The sequence below is a fragment of the Ammospiza caudacuta genome, unplaced genomic scaffold (genome assembly GCF_027887145.1).
Source record: "Ammospiza caudacuta isolate bAmmCau1 unplaced genomic scaffold, bAmmCau1.pri scaffold_61, whole genome shotgun sequence".
NCBI lineage: Eukaryota > Metazoa > Chordata > Aves > Passeriformes > Passerellidae > Ammospiza > Ammospiza caudacuta.
In genome coordinates, this window is record NW_026683129.1 from 1,062,461 (window position 1) to 1,085,672 (window position 23,212).

Below are 23,212 nucleotides of genomic sequence, written 5' to 3' on the forward strand. Positions count from 1 at the left end.
ATTTCAAATAGATATGTTAAATGAAAATATATATTTTAAAAAAATTGTCCAAAAATACATGTGCATTAAATTTCATGCATATTATATAGTATATATTTTGACTAACATAACATAACATAACATAACATAACATAACATAACATAACATAACATAATTAATAATATATAATAATATAATATAATAACATATTATAAATATTATAATATATTGAATATATGAGATCATTTTTGAAGCCATTGCTTGTGGGCGTATTAGACAATCTCCTAGTGTTTGTACATTTCTGCTTTCTGCTACTGCTGATCCTAGCAGCAACTCCCTGTCAGTTCTTCCAGGTCACTTCACACAAAGGGATTCCATCATTTCAGTGTCTGTGAGATTTTGGCACTGAAATGCCAAGTTGATTCCCAGCTCTCCAGCCTCCTTCTGGATTTTGCAGCATCTCAGCCCTTGTGTCCATGGCCCTTCCTTCATCCCCAGCCTGCAGCAGTCACAGTCGCTGCTGCCTTCCCCTTGCTGCAGCTCATTTGCCAAAGTGCTGCCAAAGGTAGCAGAGCTGGCTCAGGATCCCTGCTGGCTTCTGCTCTCTGGGATGAGCTTCAGGGGGACACTTGGAGCACTTTCCTAAAGAGCTGCCTGTGGGATGGGGAATTTGTCCTCCCTGGCTGGCTCCTGCTTGGATCCTGTGCTCAGTGGAGCCCCGGAGTTTTCTCAGCAGCCTCTGCAGCGAGTTCTGAGCCAACGTGGGGCTCTGCTGCCAGCCCAAATCTGCGCTTCCCCTGCCCAGCCTGAGTGCAGGTGGGGCATGTGCTGGGCATGGCATGGCCGGAGATTTGCATGGCCAGAATCCTCCAGCATTTACATCTGCCCATGGCTTTGGGTAGCACAAATCTACACTTACTTCCGTTGAAACATTGCATTTATTGCAGATAGTTACACCTGCACTACTAATGTACAAATACACAAACATTAACTTATGTTTAAAAATGAAATTTATTTTAAATTGCAACAGCTATGCTACTAATATAGAAACACAGAAATATCAATTTATGATTAAAATCTAATTTATTCTGAGAATTGTGCTATGTAAATATATACAGATATCAACTTCAGTGAAAAAAAAATTACTTTATTGAAACCCTCTGCAGCAACTCACTGTACACAAATATTGAAGTTACTGAATTGAAGTTTAACAATTAAATTTATTACATATTACTACAGCCATAAAGCCCATATACAAATACAGAAACATCAATATCCATCTCTAAAGAATCTCAGATCCAGAACTAAAGAAATAGAATTTTAGAACTATACAACTCCATACATAATAAATAGAAGTAAATACCTATATAGGCATAACAATATAGAGATGTAAACATGCATTACATATTTCATGACATATAATATGACAATATAATACAAACATAACAGACCTGTCTATAAATACACAAATATCAATGGACCAATAAAACAATCCAGACATCCCCAGCAATAGAAATGCACAGCTACAAAGCTGTACAAGTATGTAAACAGATGAATATACACACATCAATATAACAATATACACACATAATATCGCTATACAAATATCAGTCAGTGTATGCAAATATCCCTATACTTGTAACTATCCAAATCCAACTACACATCCATAAACAGCGCTAGATCAGGAGGGATTGCGGCCGCCGATGTTCCCAGGCTCTCGCTCGGTCTCCTCCTCCCGAGCAGAGCAGCTCTCCTGGACAGGGACAGCAGATGGGACATCTGGCAAGCACAGGGAACACTGAGTGAGTGTGGGGACGTTTCCCTTGGCAGCAGCTGCGCTTCCATCAGGGAAGGGGAAATGTCAGAGCCTCCCCAGGAGGGTCAGAAGGAAAAGCAGCCGAGCGGGCCAGGCTGTGGGGAGCTGTTCATTTCTTTCTGGCATCCCAGTTGCTCTGAGGGAACTCCCTCATGTCAGGTTATTGAACCACCTCTGCACTTATCAAGACTGTGGCCCCCAAATCAATCAGCATTTATGTCTCCAGCTGCTTGCACCAATGACAGGGAATGTCCTCTAACAGTGCTGGGGCACAAAGTTACCTTGCACAGGTCATCTGACAGGGCCTTGTTCTTTCTCTGCTTCCTGTGTTTCTCCTTACCTTCCACTTAGAATTTTTACATCATTTCTTTTTCTTTCCCCTTGATCAGTGCTGAAATGCGTGTTTTGCTTCCAAGTTTCAGATTGTTCAGTGATTCTGTCAAACCTTTCCTTAGAAGCTTTTATCAGGGAATTGAGTGGTAATTTCAGCAATTTTGGTGATTTTCTGTGAGATTTATGCAAGAGTCCTGTTCATTGGGCACTATTTAGGAAGGTACAAAAGAGAAAAAAGGATGTTCTGTATGTCAGTTCAGTAGTGGAATATTCATGCATAGAGAGAGTGATTAGCTGAATTTTACATCTGCTCCTAACCTGAAAGTGTAACAGGTAATTTGGGGAGAAATTAAAGCAAAATTTCTCCTTCTACCAGCCTGTATTCAAATGTAAAGTAAATAGAGAGGGGTGAGAATGTCAGTGTTCAGTTCCTGAAGTGCCTTATTAAGGTGTTCTTAAAGTAATGGAGATAAAATCTGGGTGGGCATTCCTAATTTCCAGACACTCATTGTCAATTTCATTGACTCTGAAAACAGCAGAGATGTGCACATCATACCTGATCAATTCATTTGGGGATGTTTTAGGTTCAGATTCTCTGAGGCTTTAGATTTTTAGGTCTCTAGACAATGCTTCCAGGAATCTAAATAGCTTTCAGAAATTAAACTTTTCTTCTTTTTTCCTCAGTCTTTGCACTCATGTGCACCAGAGACCTTCAGTGAATGGATTCCACTTTAATCCATCTCCAAGCTGAATCTCCCAGCTCTGTTCACACTGGTGGTTTGTGTGTCTCTTCTGCACAGTGCAATTTTAAAATCTTCGTTCCTTATTATCTCTGCCCTTCCATTTCTGTTTTAGCTTGCAAATGCATGCAGATGTATCAGAAATGATACACCTAATTTCTGATGTATCAGTTCCTGTCTAGCAATTTCATTTTATCCTGTTCTGATGTCATGCTAGCCTTATATGTTTTATTCTAAGTGGACTCCTGTTTTCTTGCATGTGGAAGTTTTACAACGCAATGCTCTCATTCACCCGCTTTCATGAAACCCTTCATTAACATTAGCACAAGTAACTCTGTGATTCCCTTCTGCTTTGTAGAAGATTTGGGAAATTCAAGCCCTGCTCGGCTACAGAAAAACATACATAGTGCTTGGTAATTCCCCTAAGAGCTTAAGTTAATGGTAAATAACTGCAGCTTATTCATTTCACAGAATTTGTGAGAAAAGACATTGCAAATACTGAGGAGTGTAGTGCAATAATGATGGGCATCCCTCAGTTATCCAGACAGACTGATGTCACTGGCAAAATTCCCTATTTTCCAAAGGCTTTCATTTGCTTTGGCTGTACTTCGTATGGCTGCAGGTCACATTTCCCTTGATTTAAGGAAGTATCTTGGCAGGTATTCTTGGTGATATATCTTGCTAATTCTGCCCTTGGAGGAATTACTCAGTTCTGCAGTCCTTATTACACACCCTGTTCTAAAAGACTTTTATGCTATTTTTCCTCTCTCTGTGTTTTCACACTTGTTCAACAAGGTTTTCTTTCTAAGAATATTAGTCACAATATCCCAAATGATTAAAAAATGCGTAGGTATTTGTTCCCTAACTATTTACTAAAGAAAAATAATAATTAAAAAAAAAACCTGTATGCATGCTGGATGTAAAATACAAAGAGAAATAAACTTGAGAGTTCTCCCAAAAACCTTCAGAAAAAACCCCATGTATTCTATAAAACCCAGAGTATTCATCTACAAAATGGGCATGTTCTGGAAGAGAAAATTCTGTGCAACAGTTCTGCACAGAATTCTATGCTTTCAGGCTGTTTGCCCTTCAAGGGCAGTGCCATTCTCTGAACTGTAATGCTCTGAGCATGTTCTGCTCACCATGGCAGCTTTCTGCTCTGCCCTGGTACAGATCATCCTCCCAACAAAGGGGGAGTGCAGCCACCACAACTCGCAGCACCTTCCCACACAGCAAGAACCAGAAGGACAGAGATGGCTTTCACCAGCTGCTGCGGGTTCTAACACTGCCACCTCAGCTGCTGAAAGCCTGAATTTCTGTGTTGCAGTGTGTTAGTTTATTGAGTCAAATGTTCTGTTATATAGTGGTATGTTCAAGTGTTCCCCAAGTTATTACAGTTAATTTCTCCCCTGTGTTATGCCCTCCTACCCGTGTCCCTCAAGGAATCCCCTCCCTCCTCATCAGATTTTTCCCTGTCTGTCAAGACAACCCAGCCCCTTTGCCCCATCCATCAGCCCAAACCCTACCCTTTGTTCCAGAAAGTTCCCTGTCCCTCACCCCAAGATCAAATCCCTATCCCAAAGCTCTCTCTTCCCCTTGTTCTGATTTGTTGTAGTCCTCAAAACTACACACCGAGAGTCACTTGTTGGTTACTATATGGTGTCCACCCCGTGTTTTGAAAGATTTTAGAAACCCGTGCACAGGGGTGTTGGGGGTTCTTTCAACATCTGTTCCCTTTGGGAATTCTGCCCTGTGAACCTTCCCCTTTCCTCTCCTGATGAATTTGCTGCACTTTATACCGCCAAAGAGCCTCCTCTGCTTCCTCCACTCGGTCCACCAGGGGTCTTTGCTGCTCGGCATTTGGCCTAGAGGTTCTGGCTCAGGCAAACCCTAACCTAGCCAGATCCCCACTCTTGCCATTGTCCCTGGAGCATCACAGAGCTAGCCAGGGCTGCGGAGGGCAGTGACAGTGACCAATGCCCTGGCATGTCACAGCCCCCAGAGCCACACCTGCTAGGCCACAAGCCCCAGCCCTAGTCCCCACTGCGGCCTCAGGGGCTCCTGGGCATCCTCACCCTGAGTGCAAAGGCAGCCTCAGGAGCCCCCCAGGGCGCTCTGGATCCAGGCTGCAGACACACTAAAGCCAGCACTGAAAGGGACATGGATGGGGACTGCAGCTGGATCTTGCAGTGCTCACCAGCCCTGACTACTCTCTAAGTGAACCCAAACCTCACTGGCAGCACCTTGAGCACATTGATCCTGCTCGCCCCTCCTGAAACTCGGTGTTCCCACATCATACACCAGCCCTTTGCAGGGAGTGACCAGCTCCCAGCTGCCCTGCTACCCTGGCCTTACTTTCTCTTTGCCAGCAATGAACTTAACAGATACACTCCTGAGAAACCTAGCACAACATTTGCTTCTCAGGAGCTCTTTGGCAAAAAAAACTCCACTAATCTCTAGATTTTGCACAGAGAAGGAGGTCCTGACATAAGGCACAGGCACAGGCAGGGCTCTGGCATACGAATTCCTGAGCCACAGGATTCCACCCATTGTTGTTCCTAGCTGCTTTGCTGATAGTTTAGAGCCAGTTCTGGACAGGAGCTGCTGCTGACAGGGTAGGAAAATTTGGAGAAGAATAGGTGCAGGAGACAACCAAAAATAACCAAGGGGGAAAACCCTTAGAAATACAGAGCACAACAGAAGTCCTTGGAGATGGTTCAATAGAAAATGCCAGCAGCAGTCAGCAGAGCCCGAGGTTGCTCACTGCCACCCCAGGGGCTCCTCAGTCCCCTGCTGGTTTGTCTGATGCAGCCCTGCCTGGAAAGGGCTCCATGCTCTGGTGTTCCCAGCTTGCTCCAGGCTACATTCTTAGCAGCACTGAAAGAAGAGGTGAAACAAAGAGCCATTTTCTGTCCTTCCTGCAAACTCTTCTCTTTCAGTGCCATTGCCAGAAATCATCCCTCTGTTAGCTTGGCACTGTGCCTGCTGCATCCTTGTCCCTGTCTCTTGCATCAGCTCCTGCACATTGGCTTTCGCTGTCCCACATCATGAACAGAGAGAGCTGTGTCAGAAGAGCAAGGAGTGCATTTTCTTGTTTGTGAGATGCAAAGCTGTGTTTCGTGTCAGGTACAAACAGGCAACATGTGTATTTGTGAATGTAAAATGTGTGGACCCCAACAATGGGAGAGCTGTGAATTCTAATAATAACTGCAGAAATTAAAGCATGGAAAAAGGCCTTTGAACCTATCTTTTGTTTGCAAATTAACCCCAGTTGATTTAGGAGCATTGGAATTAAGGTGTTAAAGATGTTGCTTTTTGCTTGCATTTAATCCATAAAAAAGCTCTGTAATAATAACCTTCTGAAGTATAATTTTAGAATATTACTTGTATCCTTGAAACTGTAGCTTTGGAATATATATAAAGGAAATATGCTTATCTCACGCCTTATTGAAGCAGAGAAAAGCAGCTTGAGAAAGGAAGATGAACATCACCTCAAGGGTTTATGGTTTCGACCAAAGGGAAGCTGGACATCACTGTTATGAGATTTAGAGTCTCTGCAATTAAAAGGTAGACACACATCTGGGGAGCTGGACCCCACCAGATGGGATTCGTCTTTCTTCCTTCAGAAACTGGACCATCACCATCTGGGGATACTCCTTTGAGATACATCCTGAGAAATTAAAATCACAATAGTGTATAGAATTGTGGTGTAATAATTTGGAATAAAAATTGCTGATGAGTAAAAGATTGGAAATAGAAACTACTGAAAAAAATTGATGAGTACCCCTATAAATACTTGTAACCCTCAACTATCGGTGTGCAGTTGGAGGGAAAACTTCCCCCACTGTACCCAGCGCTGTATTGCTCATACTTTACCATATTAAATAATAAATTGATTGCTGCTTGAATATTGGCAGAGTCAAGCTTCTTATTCATAACACTGTTAGCTGTGCTCTTCTATGGGCTGGCCATGGCACTTGGTAATTAATATGCTGTCATGCTGTGAACTGAATTCACACCTTACAGGGCTGTGTTTACTGGGCCTGCTGGATCAGTGCCCACTTCCTTCCTCTGCTCCTCCTCACTCCAGGACTGTAAGAGACCAGCATGGGATCAAAGACCCTGCAGTATCATTACCCTCTAGTAATGCTCAGAGCTCCTCTAAGGGCTATGTAATGCACAGCATCTGGGTGTGGGGCATGTGCTAAGGAGAAAGAAAGAGTCTGTGAGAAAGCTGAGCTGCTCTTACATGGGACTGAAAAAATGACAAGAACTTTTTGGCATATAAAGCTTTTCTTCCAGGCCAGGGACCAGGGAAGGCCTGATCAGCTTTGGCCCTACAGGGCAAGTCTGTGCTAACTCCCAGCACCAAGTGCAGGGCTGTGGGACAGGGCTCCTACAACAACAGCACAGCTCTGTGGAAGAGCCCAGCCTTGCATCTGGGTTCCTGCCTGCTCCCCCTTTGGAGACAGCTGTGGCCCGAGGATTTGCATCTGAGGGAGAGCTCCATCCTTGGACTTCCTGATCTTTCCCAAGTGGCCAAATGGGGATGCACCAGCAGCACTGCTGGGAAGGTGCTGGCTCAGTGGCTGTTTTTTGAGACTGTGCCCCCCATATCAGCTTTATGTGTGTGTGTGGGGGGGAAGGTGCTCTGGTGGGTGTGGTTACACACTCACTGGCCTTGGCAGAGCACAAGTTGGAACCTTTGAAGGTTCCAGCTGCTGTAAGGCTCAGGAGGCAGAGCTGGTGCTAGGCACAGTGTGGTACTGTGCTGAGGGAAAGGTGAAAACAGTTAATAATCCACCCTCAGCTAATCACTGAGGGCTGATGGGAGGCACAGGCTTGGTGGAGCTGCTTTGTACAGGCCAAGGTGCTTATCAGCTGTGCAGTGTTCCCAGCAGCCCCTGGCAATGCTGGTGCAGCTGAAGGACAGGCTTGATGGGTCTGGTGCAGCCCCACAACCTCAGACACTGCGGCTCCACCGTGCAAAGCAGCATGGCTGAGCTGGTTGTTGGTCAGGTGAGTGTCGAAGGAAGGGAGACCAGGACACCAGATGGTCATCAACAGGTCCCGTTTATTGAAGAAAGCATCAAACACTTATACAGCAAATAATAAGCTTATGAATATTCTGTAAGCCAAGCAATCTATTGGTTAAACTGTGCCATCAACTCTTCCTCATTCCTTTGGGTCTACGTTCTCTACTTCTCACGTCTCTCTGTCCACTCCTTTATCATACTCAGCTAGGCCCAAGGACACGCTATCTTGCAGGTGCACGACTTGGAATTAGCCACGGCCTTGTACTTTTCCAGTCTCTAGTCAGCTTAATTCCCAACAGGTGAGGGCTCAGATGTATTTCCTGCAACTTGCTCCAGCACAGTTCAGCCTGGAAAAAAGACATTTTTCCAAGTGTAGGGGAGTCAAGCTCCAATAAATGCCAGCTGAGCCCTGGTGCTTGCTCCCCTGCATGAAGCCTCAGTGAGGCACCAGGGCCTCCTGTCAGCAGGAGGGGAAGGGAGATCAGAGTTGTTGGAAGAATACGTGACTGAAGGCTGAGCACAGAGTTGGTGGTGCTTTGCGTGGCTCTCGCATGACATCCAGGCTGGCTGTGGCAGTGTAAGCTAACCTTTTGTTTTGCTTTATGCCAGAGCCAGCCTCTTTCCAGCCTTTAGGATGATTACAGCTGTTGCTCTATATTTCCCTCCCTCCTTTTCTTCCAATAGCTATTCTACTCCAGCACCATAGGCAGGCAGTGATGGCTGCCTGTAGCTAACAAGACAAACTGAGATCTGCCTGCAGAGCCATAGGAAAGTGTCCCTGGGCTTGTGACACAGGCCAGGACAACACAAACTGAGGCCACAGCCATGCTATGCTTTCAGTTGAGCCTGTGGTGGAGCTGCTGTGCTTGTAGTCAGCATCTAGATTGGGTAGGTGACATATCTATCTTAGCTGGGACAGAAACAGAAGTACAGCCCTTGCACAGCATCCTTCTGCTAGGCTGTTCTAAGCTCAGGGGCCTCTAAACTGGCCCTTAAGACCTAGGTCTCCACTCCTTACCCAGATCCCCAGCCTCAGGGAGAAGGACTTGGGTTTAGGAGCCATGGGTTTTTCTTCCATCAGACTCTATTAAGAAAAAGTCAAGTTAAGCAGTTCATTAACATTTAAAATACTGTACCGTGTGTAAAACCAAGTATCCCCCTCCCCACAACAATCACATGCTCTCAACAGATGCTCTCGTGAAGAATAACTGCTTTTGGCACTGTTTGCCTTCTCTTTCTCTTTCTTCTTTATGGGATCCATCTCAAAACAGCTCCAGACCTGCACTGTTTCATCAGCAGCTGCTGAGGCCACTGCTGTACCATCAGGACTCATGGTCAGATTCAAGATTCTATCAGTATGACCTGAAGAGGAGAAGGAATGTGCAATCAGGGCTGAGCTGATCAGCACATGCACATTTACTCCTGTATGCTCCCATGAGCCCTGCCAGCTTTCACAGCTGTCTCCCCAGTGGCTGTGGCAGCATGATTTCAGACCCCAAGCATACACTTGGATCAGTGGTATCTCTTCCACAGCCCCGTGGGCATGCCTTACTCCTAGCAGCATGGCCCCAGATACTGGTCTGTATCAGTGATGCTGCAGGCTCCAACCAAGGAGTGCAGCTGTCTTCAACCTCTAACAGCCCCCCACAAACCCAGGCCCTGTCCACCTACCTTGCAGCTCTGCAACCTCGTTCATTCTTGGATACTTCCATATAACCAGCTGATTCTGTGCAAAGCCATGGCCTGAAATGAGCTCCTTGTAGTTTGTGGACCATAGGATAGAAGTCACCTGCAAAGAGGCAGTAACACAGGTGAGACAAGGTCCTTGTGCTGATGCTCACCACTTGGAGGTGAGCATGGTCCCCCTCCTTCCCCATGCCTCTGGGCCTGAGGAGCCAGCAGCTCTGTGTAGGTGTGCTGCCAGAAGGTGTTTGTCTCCAAGCTGATGTTCATCTCTCACCTGGGAACGGGTATCAACAGCACTGAGGCAGGCGCCAGAACACACGTTCCAGATGCGGATATGTCTGTCACTAGTGCCACCTCCAGTGGCTGGAACATTCATCTGCCATGGGCACCACGCCACAGCCTGAGAGAGGAGAGTTCATTTTAAAACATACCAGAGGCAACCTGCACCCAGCCAGTGCTGCATGCATGCCTTGCACACACATATCCGCCTGTGGCAGCTCTGTGCTCATCTTGACAGCACCCTGGTGCTAAGTGAAGGTCTGTAGAGGAGTAAAGTTGCCACCCCCACCTTGGATGCATGGCCAGACGTTCACCCGACTGTCATTGCCACCACTGGCCAGGTAGCGGCCATCCAGAGACCATTTGAGTCTGCACACCTCGTGTGTGTGGCCAGCAAGGGTGGCCACGTGATGCTCAGCCACTCGGACATCGTGGTGATGGATGTGCCCAGTCCATGCACCACTGCAGAGAGAAGAGAAGGCTTGCAGGGTCAGGCTGCACATTTTCACCCAAATCCATTTTTGTTGTTGCAAGACTGCTATAGCTGCCACTGGGTTTCAACCAGTGTTTCCAGCAACACAGGTCTGTTGGTGTGAGTGAAACACCCACACAAGCTCTTTACAACTTTAGCACAAATTGCAATACAGGAAAGAGGCCTTCTCCTCACAGCCCCAACAGATAAGGCTGAGTAAGGATCCCAAGCCAGGACAAACTTCTCTCTGCCATCCCTAACCCATGCCCCACATAGATTGATAGGATAGGAGTTTGCAACAACTGGAAACTGCCCTCACCCACTGCTTTACCTGGAGAGGATGCAGCTGTTCCAGCTGAGGGTTCCCACACAGGCACAATGGCTGGTCATGGTTCGGAGACGTTTCTGCTGCTCAACATCCCATAGCTGGAGAGGCAAAGCCAAATGTTCTTTGGAAGAAACCCAATCCTGTTTCTATGCCCTAGGAACCTCACTGCACAGGCTCTCTCAGCTTACTCAGTAAGGGAACAGAGAAAATGTGTATCTCATGACTATGGCACAGAAGGTTACACTACTTATCAGAAAACCCCCAAACGAAACGCTGCCTTGCACACTGGGCAGTTCCACCCCACACCAGGGAAGACAAGTCAGGTGCATGGCATCCTTCCTCTGCCAGCCAAGGTTTTGTCCCCAGGCCCCACAGTTCTGTCAATCCCTTGAAAACACCTCTAGTTTTACTCCTGCATTCACCTGAACCTCAGCACTACTTGTGCCAACAGCAAGGTAGTCTCCATCTTTAATCCATTATGCAGAGGAAATGTAAATATCTGGATGCTCCGTCTGCAGCAGGGGGATAATCTCCCTAGTACCGTAATTCCACAGATAAACAGTGTTGTCCAGAGCCACTGCCAGGAATTTCTGGGAGCTCCAGGCTATGAGATTCAGATCTACAATTTGAAAGAGCAATGCAATGCAATTCAGATCTACAATTTGAAAGGTCACACCATGCTTGGCTAGAGAGCATGCCCTTCACCCGTGCTGCTGCAGCAGGTGTGGGTGCACATGTGCACACACACACGTACAGGGGAGGGGCACCCTTCTGAGTGTCACTATGCCCAGCTGCTGGGGCCAGGTACCCTGCTCCAAGGCATCTACACTGTGCCCTAGACCACTGTCCCAGTAAGGCTACACAGGGACACTCCAGCAGTGGTCTGTGCTAGCCTGGGTACACAAAATAATACAGACAGCCCAGTTACACTGTCCTAGGAACAGCAATCCAGTGCAGAATGTTCTGGATGCCCAGCACTCAGCCCTGTACCCTACTTACAGTAGTCGTTGAACATCTCTGGTGCATCCAAGACCCGTTCTGGCTTTGAGGGAATATATCTGCTCTTCTTCCTGCTGAATCGAGATGCCATTTTCTAACTGTAGAGCACTTTCAGGTTATTCTGATAGCCTGTGTGCAGGTGTCGATGGAAGGGAACCAGGACATCAATTTGATCATCACAGGCCCAATTTTATTGATCAGTACGGCGGGTTAAATACAGTTAATAATGAGCTTCATACATATTGCAAAAGTTGAGCTCAGGATTGGTCAGTTACATATCAGCACCTACGCCTACTTCTGCATTCCTATGGTTCTACTTTTGATACTTTCTACATATTCTTAGGATATATTCAGGACTAATCTCTACTCCCTATCCTCATGTTGCAGCAAGGTCACTGCTGACTTTTCCTTTTAGCTTGCTGACTGCTGACTTTTCTCCTTCAGCTTAACCAGCGGCATTATTTCAGTATGGCCTTTCTCAGCTAACCAATTATTAATAATACTCTCCACAGCAGGGAAGATAAGAAAAGTGTGTGTGTAAAGGCCTTTTAATTCACAGCTCTCAAAGAGAGTTTTGGGGCTCGTGGCTGGACAGAGATGCTCCTGCTCACACCTCTTTCCAAAGAGTCTCTGCAGGTCCAGGCGGATGCCAAACCTGCTCTTCACAGCCTTCTCTCTTGCCCTGCCGCTTTGCCAAGTGCAACAGGCCTCAAGGACTGAAGGGAGCACAGAGAGCCAAAGGGGGACACTCGCACCTACCTCACTGCAAGCTCCCTGGGAAGCACTTTCCTTGAGAAGCAAGCCCCTTTCCTCCAAAGGCATTTCCCCAAGTGAGTAGCATTCCTGGGAAAACCCAACACACTTAAGAAAAGCTGGCAAGGCTGAATGACTCCAGGTCCTTTCAGGACAGACCCTCCAGCTCTAGCTCCTATTCCCCCAAGTGTGTTTCCAGGTGGAGGTTCAGAGGTGCAGCCCCAGGCCCTCTACAAACACAAGCTGCCCACTGCCTCTTCACCTGCCTCAACTCCTGCCTGCGCTCACAGCACCAAAACCAGGCTGTTCCCAGCCAGAGCCCAGAGCCCTGTCCTCACAGGACGCTCTTGCCAGCACCTTCCAGGACTCTCTGCTGTGCATGCAGTGCTTTCCATTCCCACTCCCAATAGGCTTTGGAACGCAGAGCCCAACCTGGCTGGCTCTGCCACCAACACAGAGCAAACACAGGTGGAGGAAGAAGCAGCAGGTGTTGTTTTGCAGGCATGCCCAAGAGTAACTGGAAGGGTGCCCTCCTTCTGGTCTCACTTGGTTGGCATTCTGACTGGGTCTGAGCCTGGGGCTGCCATTCCTCACTTGTGGGGACCAGAAGCACACCCGAGATCCTGGCACTGCCTGACAGCGCTCTGGGCACTGGCACAGTCGCACATCCAAGTCTTGGGCACTGTGCTGCTGCTTCATTTGCTCTTAGGCACACCCAGAGCTCTCTGTTATGCCCGAATGGTCTCTGGTTGTGCTCTCTTCCTCATCCTGTGCAGGGGTGGAGCACTGCTGTGCTTTCAGGAAGCTGTTCTTGAAATCTTCAAGCATTTCAAGCTCCTTTGCCCTCCATGGATGCTTGCCATGGAATCCCTCACAGCTGGGTTCAGGGCATCCATCCTCGGGTTGGCTCTTCCAATGTCCAGGGGCTCCAGAGTGCTCAGCAAGATCTGTAACTCCACAGTGTTGTGAAACTGGACCTTCACCACAGGAACCTTGCCAGCCTGATCTGCCCTCGTTCCTCTGTGTCTGTGCACAAAACACAGCGTGGAAGAGAACGGCAGGAGGGACCTGAGTGTCCCAGGGCCCCGGATTTGCATCGCTCCAGCTCCACAGAGATGCAGGTAAAGCAAAGAAGCCAAACTGTTTATTAATGGAAGGCAAAGCAAAGGGATAAACTGGAAGGGAAGAAAGGGGATGGGCAGGTGTGGAAATGTTCTGCAGCCACGGGATGGAGTTTCTCTGGCTGGTACACCCTTGGTGGCCAAGGGCACACACAAGAGGGGCCGCCCCCTGATCTCTGCCAAGACTGTCTAGGGTGGCGGCAATTGCTACGGCGTGGGCGATACAGCAGGAGCACAGCACGAGAAATCAGAGGCCCAGGAAACAAGGAAGGATCACTTGTCTGAGTTTCCAAGAAGGCTTTATTCCTGAAAGGGGTCAGGTGCAAGTCACAAAGAAAATGGGTCTTGTAATGGGTTAAAACTTTAAGTTTGTTCATCAAAACTGACAAAGTTATTCCAGTAAGACTGCTGCATCACCTCAAGTTTGTTTAAGTAAATTTCCAGACTTTAAAGGATAAGGAAGGTGAAACCAAAAAGACAATCAGTTTCACAAACATTTGTTTATCTGTTTAGTAAACTGTTAATGTGGGTGGGGGGTTTGCTATGATTGATAACACAGTATCAGCTTATCCGCTCAGTAAACGTAGGATTCCAGGAACTCAGCAGATTGAGCCTAAAAATTCCACGAATCAGACAAAGGAAAATTACCAACCTTCATCTTCAGACCCCGGGAAGTGGACTATGACCACCTAAACACAAAAGAAGAATATGCAGAGTACTACACATCAACCCGGAAGAAGGACTGTATAAGAACTCCACAGAAAATCAGAAGGGTGTGACAGTGGCGGAGCGGAGACTCCCCTTGCCCAGCGCTGATTTGCTTATTGCCTTGCCTGCTGTAATCAATAAATTCTCAATTGGTTTTACTTGGCAAATTGTCATCTCAATTTATAACAAATTTGGTGACCGTGACTCGGATAGGGATAATTGCGGAGGGCGGATTTTACCAATTTTATTTTTATTGCACCAGCCCTGGTGGTCTCGGATCTGACGTTTCCCTTCTACCCTACCCACGAACCCAAATTTAAGGCACTAAGCAAAGGGAACCAGTCGACCCTGTAAACTTTGTGCACAAAGGTCTGGACGAAGACGCAGGACAACAGGACGTGTAAGTATCGTGCAGTGATCGTTTGGTTTGGGTCGGGTAACCTGGAGTGTTGCGAGTGAGAGGGGAACTGGCAGCTTGGATTCCCCAAGCGCTTGCGGGCCCTCAGTCGTGCGTTTTCCACTGCTCGCGAGAGCATGGGCCATGAACCAGGGGAAGTGAAAGCAGATCTGTTGTGTGAGTATACTCCATAAGACGGGTGGGCGTACTCCAGAGGATGGGACAGGCAAGAAGTAAGCTGTCTGTATCTGATAAACTTGGTAAACTTCCCCCAGCACCTAGAGACGGTCCGCTGGGATTCATGCTAGATCAAGTGGTTGTTTGCTATTATTGTGGGGAGAGGGGACACCTAAAATGAACATGCCAAAAGAGGGAAAAGAATGGGAAACGATTTCAAGACCAGGAGTTCTATCTGCTGGGAGAAAAAGAGAAGCCCCTGATAAAACTTATGACAGGTGCCCAGCAACAGATCCACGAGTTCCTTGTGGACTCAGGGATCGAGCCATCCACAATTCGAACTCTCCCCAAAGGCTGCACCCTTTCCACAGAAATGGTGCAGCTGAAAGGATTTAAAGGGGAATCCTTCGGGGTACCTATAATAAAAGACGTAATAAATAAAGGACCCTCCAAAATGGGAACAGGGTCTCTATTGCTGGTCCCAGAAGCCAATTATAATCTTTTAGGGCGGGATCTTATGATTGAATTCAGAATAGGAATAGAGGTATCTAAAGGCAAATTAAGTGTAAAATTATGTCCTTCAGAAATTAACAATGAGCAAATGTACCCCCTAAGGGAGAAAGATGACTGCGTAAATTATAAAAATAAGAAGAAGGAGGAGGTTCCCTTAATATCACCATCATATACTCCTCCCCCACCAAATGCACCCCCTGTTCAAACCGGGAGTCAGGAGGGGGATCCTGTCCCCTTCCCGGATGGTTATCTAGACGATTGGGGACCACTGACTCGAAGTAAAACCAAAAGGCTGCACCTCTATCCCCTGAGGGAAATGCCGATGCGGGTGCTCAAGCCGGGATTGGGTTTACTTCAGTTCCCCTTAAGGGACAAAATATCGACAAAGAAATTAATAAGAAACAGAAGAAAAATATCTACAAGGTAATCAATAATAGAGAAAAGATGAAGCACCTACACACTGGTTAAAAAGACTTAGGCGAAACATACAGATGTATTCAAGACTGGACCCAGACAGTCCAGCAGGACAATCTTTTCTAAAGATGCATTTTGTGGTTAAATCATGGGAAGATATCAGAAAGAAACTTGAAAAACTAGACAACTGCGAGGACAGAGGATTGAACGAGCTGCTAAGGGAAGCTCAGAAGGTGTATGCAAGAAGGGAAGGAGTTGGAACTCCGAGGATTGAGCGGAGGAAGGAGAGTGTTTGTTTTTATTGTGGGAATAAAGGACACATTAAGATGGAATGCAGTAAGAGGAAGTGGGATGAGAAAGATGAATGGATGCAGGATGTAAATAGAGGGTCTGAAAATAGGGTTTCGTGGGTAAATTGGCAAGCAATTGCAAGGGAGGCAATAGATCATCAGGATGATGACTTCCTGAATACTATGAGTGAAATACAAGCTTTCCCTGTGGTAAATACAACTAAATAATCAGGGAAATGTTGATGTCACAAATGCTCCAGTTGATCAGGAATTATTGACTCAACTGCAGAATACAGACAATGAATCTGGCCTCCACAGCGAGACAAAAATTATAGAGTTAAATCTAACAGACGGGCAGCCTCTAGATAGGTTAAAAACAATTACAACTAAAACAAGGGAAATTGAACAGGCCTACAAACAAGACTGTGAAACCTTTAGCATGGTAGTTAAGATGTTAGTAGAAAAAGACCCATCATTAGAGAAACCCATTCAGCTTGCCCTGAGGCAGAATTTGCATGAAAGAGGTGAGCGAGGCGTTAAAGACCTCAAACATTTTATTGCTCAATACGTGCTGTGAACCAAAATGTGTTAGAGCCTCTCAGAGAAGGCTCATACTAAAGATAAAAATATGCTTTCAGAAATTTTGCATTTTGTCATTTGCATTCATGTACCATAGTACATGAATGTGCTTTTTAGGATTACAATTTGAAGTGATAAAAGCAAATAAGTTAGGGTAGAAGTTTTTATAATAAGGAATGTATGTTTTATGTAGTTTGGCCAAACTGTGTGAGTGTTGGATATGTGTGTTTTGTTTGACAAAGTGCATCAGAAGCCCAGAAACTCCGGTGGTGGAAAGTTAAATTGTCTATTGAGTGTCATTAAGGGTTAAATACTGTTAAAGTTAAATAATTAAAGTTTCATTCCTGTTAAGTTAAAGTGTTTTTAAGTTTAAGTTGTGCAGAATTTAAAGTCGGTTGAGTTGTGTTAAAGTTAAGTTCTGTTAAATTTAAGTGATTTTACATGTAAGTTCTGTTGATTTGAAAATCTGTTTAAGTTCTGTTAAGTTTAAGTTTTGTAAAAGTTAAGGTCTGCTAAACTAAGTTCTACTAAGTTCAAATTCTGTTGAGTTTAATTTCTGTTAAGTTTAAGTAAAGATAAGTTTTAGTGATGTTAAGTTTGGTTAAGCTCAAATGTTTTAAGTGTTATTGGGTTTAAGTGACATTAGATAAATTTATGCTAAGTGCTTATTTTATAATTTGTGTGTAAAATGTTAACATGAATATCAGAGAAATTTCCATTAGAGCCTAGACCTGTTCAAAGAATATAACAATTGATTGAGAATGGAGAACAGGCTTGGTGGGCAGTTAATGCTGATTAAATTTGTGTATATGTTATTCTTGTTACTCTTTTTGTTTATTGTAAAAAATCATTCAAAATTATTTTAGAGCATGACAAAAATTTTTTTGTGCCTGATTCTTATTTTGTTAAGTGGTATGCATAGAGTGAATAATCCTTTTGTATGCCTTTGAAGTTTGCTGGGAGCAGTGGCAAGTCCATCACCACCAGGAAAAGATATCCGACAAAATTTTATAAAGGGTGTTAAAGGGGAATAGACAGATATCATTCTGTAATTAGAGAAGCCTTTGGGAAAATAGGTAAGAAATAAATTTTAAGAATAATAAGGGTACATAACCTAACAAACACGTAATCAGAGGATGTGTAACCTGCCTTGAAGGAGAACAAAGCCCATTTCGAAAACGTCCCTTCGGGGCGGGTTGGCAGACCTCTATTTACACACATTTTGATTGATTTTACTAAACTGGCTGAAGTAGGGAGACATCGATACCTGCTAGACCTGGTTTGAGGAGTTAAAATTTTGTTTGAAAATATTATACCAAAATATAAGGTCACAGAAATAGTTGACTCTGATAGAGGAACACATTTTGGTGTCTAAAGTTTTTCAGGAAGTAATGAAAATAATGGGGATACAATGAGACCATCACACTCCGTGGCATAAGAAAAGTTGAGAGGATGAATGGGGAAATAAAGAAACAACTCACCAAATTGATGACAGAAACAAAGTTGTTATGAATCAAGTGTTTACCTTTGGTACTATTAAATATCAGAACTCAGCCTGTTGCCCGATTGATAAATGACACAAAACTCGGATAAGTTTTGTGGGTGCTTTATTCAGGGCCCGGGGAACTGGGGGACTCAGTCCCAAAATCCGATCCCCCCAAATTCACGTGTGGGTGCTTCCCTCTTATACATGCGATTCACAACAAAGCCTCCAAGAAACAGTTCCCCGTTCCCCTTGCCTGGTCACAGACCCCTTGTGATACATTCCTTGGTTCACAAACAAGATCATTAATCCTCTGCTTATCTTATTCTAAGAGCATTGTATGCTGCCTCCAGACAGGTTAGCATTCTTACTTTCCTGCACTAGTTTAATTATTTATTAAATCCCTAAGACTACCTGCTAGGTTACACACAAAACTCAACACACTTTTCAACGGCTACAAAACTACCTTTTAACAAACCAGTTCACACACAACTCACTATAATTAAATATTTTGCTAAATTTCATTTCTTTTCCAACATTTCCCCGCTTTTGAGCATCCTTCAGTCCTGCTGCAAGGATGCTCAATCAACAGTATTGACAGTAACATCTTCATAACGAGGTGGGGAGTGTTCTTCATTCTGCCGCCCGCGGGTCATCGCCTTCAGCAACCGGAGAGATCGCCTCTTTTCCTTTTCGATCACACCTAAGAGGCATCTATATACAATCCATATAGTCACTAAAAATACTAAAAGCATTAGTACATATTGTATAGCAGATGTAATCCAGCCAGACAGGTGAAGCCCCAAAGAATCAAATACTGCTCCTATCCAATTATTCTGTGCTTCTTTTTCAATTTTCTTGGTTTTTCTTTCCACTTCTGCCAGTTGAGAAATATCTTTCTCAACTTCAAGTGTAACATTTGGAATGTGTACACAGCAATGATCTATTCTCCTACTCAGGTAACCACAAACTCCATGCTCTTTTAACAGTAGCAAATCCAATGCCATTCTATTTTGTAGGGTCATTCTTGATGTAGCTTGCAATTGCAAATTTAGATCTTTAAATCCCTTCTTAGTAGCTGCTGCCAACCTTTCTGTCTGTCCTAACAAATTGTTGAGCATTTCCCTGTTTCGATATGTCGCTACCGGAGGGAATAATGACTCCAATATCCATCCAAATTGTACTCCTGAGCCAGGTTCATGCCACTGTTCCTCTAGGTATTCTTCCCTCTTTCTGAGTCCTTTCCTTTGGATCAATCTATTCTGTTTCCAGTATGGACACAATGTGGGAACCCCTAGGGTGATTTGTGTTACTGATCCATCTAGAGGTAAATGTGTGGTCCACTGTCCGTGTCCCAACACCCAGACTAGATTTCCAGGACTGTGCACAGTAGTATATCTGCAATCTATAGGTCCATCCATGGACTCTCTGCTAACCGTGTGATCATACCCCCTACACTCGCATCCCCACTTTAATGCCATTTTCATCGGTACCAATCCGATTCGGTCTTCCGGTGTATCACATGTAAAAACCTCAGTACAATTCCAATCCTCTTTCTGCGGTCTGAACTCTCGGGAAGATGTAGACATGAGAAGGGCCCTATAATATGACTGATTCTTTACTCCTGACCATTGGATGCACCATTGTACTTCCCCAAGGTAATTATAGTGTTCCAAAACACTAGGTCCCCATAATGTCTTCCAATTATTCCAGGTGTCAAAATTCTGTGTGACATTCTGACAACTCATCTCATTTCATTGGGATTTCGTTCTTATTCGTACTGTATTGCATGGCTCATCTATTGGGGTTGCAATTAAACACCTCCTGGTATTTTGAATCCAACCATAATGATTGGATTTCTTTTCACATTCCTCTCTAGTCATAGCCCGAATGGTCATACACAAATCCCTCCATACATCTACTGGTTTGGGAACTGACTGGCAGGACCATGAAACATTCTTGAATGTTTCAGGCATTTTGGTTACCGGTATTATTCCCCAGGGAATTGGTTCACCTGCCGCCTGTGGTAATGGCGAGCAAGCTGTTATTTTAGTCACATTCTGCATGATCCCAAAATCTCTGATTAATCCTACCACTAAGTTTTCCTGCTCAGTATTTCGTTCTATTGTATCATTAACCTCCTGTCTACTCCTTCTACCGTGTCTCTGTAAGGATAACATCATTCTGTCATGCCTCCACCATGCATTTCCTATTCTAGGATTAGTGACACTCGACCACCCACAACCTTTGCCTTCCTTCTCCCACCAACTGGTCCCGTCCTCTATTCTGTCCCAGGTCAGTTCCCTATTTTGCTTTCACCATTTGACCCAAAGGTTCCTTTGATATCTTGATCTTACTAGGAAGGGACAATTTATTCTGAGAGGTGGCCCATCCCACATGTCCACTGCCATTGATACTGGATTACCCTTTATGTTTTCAGCACGATCCCCTGTCCATGGCAAAACCCTCATACTCACTCTTTTGTAATCAAAACTATCCCGTATTTTGACCAAACATGTATATTCTCCCGTATCGTTTGCGGTTACCTTGGTAAGATTCAGTACCGTGTTTCCTTGTTGTTTATCCTGATCCCAACCAACTCCTATCTTGCCTCGGCTTCTTTCAGCCCCCCATTGCCATATTGCAATAACTTCACCGGCCTCAACTTTCTGGCTGTCAAAGATAACACAAGTTAATTGAACATCCATCCCTTCCATGACTGTAACTTTTGTTTCTTCAACCTGTACTAGAGTAGACCCTTGAACGGGTACTAGTCTCATGATCACTAGCAGTAATATAATTAAGAAGGAGGCTTTGCGCGGAAGATCATCCAGGTTGGAGACACTATCTGGGTTTCCCATTGGAACGGTGCCTTCTTTACCCTGGTGTAATGGATCCAAGCATCCATCCCCTGGACCTTCACCGCCATGTAGGTTGTCATCATCACCTGGTGGGGTCCGCTCCATGATTCCCGTAGCAGATCCGTGATCCATTTCTTGACGTACACCTGGTCCCCAGGCTGGATGTCGTGGACAGAATTCTCCAGCGTGAGCGGTCTATTCCACTGTAACGTATTTCTTAAAGAATTCAAGATCTTATTAAGTGACATAACATACTCTGCAATCGCCTGGTCCCCACTCATATGTACCTCCCCTTTTAATACAGTTGCATGATATGGTTTGCCATATAATATCTCATATGGACTTACGCCTACCTTTTCCCTTGGTTTAATTCGAATCCTGAGTAGGGCCAAAGGCAAAGCTTGAGGCCAGTGCAGTTTAGCTTCCTGGCAAATCTTTTTGATTTGTCCTTTCAGGGTTTGATTCATCCTTTCCACCTGCCCACTAGACTGAGGTCTCCAGGGGGTATGCAAATTCCAGGTTATATCTAACATTCGTGCTAATTCCTGCACTACCCCGGCTATAAAATGCGGACCCCTATCTGATGACAATCCTAAAGGTACTCCAAATCTTGGTATTATTTCTTTTAACAAGGTTTTTACCACCTCCTTAGCCTGATTAGTTCTACATGGAAAAGCTTCTGGCCACCCTGAGAATGTACATACGTACACTAACAAGTATCTGTATCCCTGTGCCCTAGGCAATTCAGAAAAATCAGCTTGCCAGTAATCTCCTGGTTGTGGCCCGACTTGCAACTTTCCCATTTGTATTTGTCTCCTAACTACTGGATTATTTTTCAAACATACCGGGCACATTGCATTAACTCTTTTTGCCATTGTTAACATCTGATTAGAGATTATCTCATTCTTCAAAAATTTTACCAATACTTCTGCCCCCCAATGACATTTATTATGTTCTGATTCCAAAATAAATTTCATTATGCGGGTAGGTACCACTATTTGTCCCATTGGTGTAACGTACCATCCAAGTTGATTCCTCTGTGCCCCTAGGAAGTTTATTAGTTTTCCATCTTCTATTGAATATTTGGGCTCCTGATTCAGGTATGGGGTAGCCGGATTTGTTCTTACCGGTACCAATACCATTTGAGTCCATACTTCCCATGCCACTTGCTGTGCTGTAACATCAGCAAATCGATTTCCTCTGTAAACGTCTCCTTCCGCAGTCTGATGTCCTCTAACATGCATTACTGCAACTGCTTTGGGACTGTGTACCGCATCCAGTAGCTGTAGCACTTCTTCCCGGTGCTTGATGTTGGTTCCCTGTGAATTCAAAATCCCCCTTTCCTTCCATAACGCTCCATGTACATGAACCACACCAAAGGCATATTTAGAATGTGTCCAGATATTAACCCTTTTGTCCTTGCTCAAATACAGGGCTCTGGTGAGTCCAATCACCTCTGCCTTCTGGGCCGAAGTTCCAGGTAACAAAGCCTTTGCCTCTATTACCTGATCCAATGTTACCACTGCATACCCAGCATAGCGAGTCCCATTCTCAACAAAACTGGATCCATCAGTGTACAGTTCCCATTCAGGTTCTTCCAATGGTTCATCCTTTAGGTCGGGTCTGCTGGCATATACTTGTTCAATTACCTCTACGCAATCGTGCACCAATCCCCCAGCCTCCTGGTCACTGTGTAAAAACTCTGCTGGATTAACATGATTAGTAGTCCTTATTTCAGTATCATCCTGTTCTCTCAGGATGGCCTGGTATTGCAACATTCGACTGGATGATAGCCAGTGACCCCCCTTTTGCTCCAAAACGGCCATGACCATATGGGGAACAAACACTTTCATTTTTGCCCCAAAAGTTAATTTCCAGGCCTCTTGAATAAGAATTATTGTTGCCGCCACGGCTCGTAAACACGAGGGCCACCCGGAACTTACCGAATCCAGTTGTTTAGAGAAGTATCCCACTGGCCTCTTCCAGGATCCCACCTTCTGGGTGAGGACCCCCAATGCCAGTTTTTGCCTCTCATTCATGTACAACTGGAATTCCTTGGTCAGGTCAGGGAGTCCTAGGGCTGGGGCCTCCTTTAGTGCCTGCTTCAATTCCTGGAAGGCCTTCTTTTGCTGTGTCGTCCACTCCAACTGATGCTACTTCAAGGCCTCTTACAGTGGCTTGGCTAAAAGACCGAAATTCATGATCCACAGTCGACACCATCCCACCATTCCTAGAAAAGATCTCAAT

At 45.1% G+C, this 23,212-nt stretch overlaps 1 pseudogene; it reads right to left on the reverse strand.

The window, feature by feature from the left end:
• Nucleotides 1-1,661: 1,661 nt before the first annotated feature.
• LOC131571907 (cell division cycle protein 20 homolog) lies at nucleotides 1,662-23,004 on the reverse strand (annotated as a pseudogene).
• Between the last annotated feature and the right edge of the window lie 208 nt (nucleotides 23,005-23,212).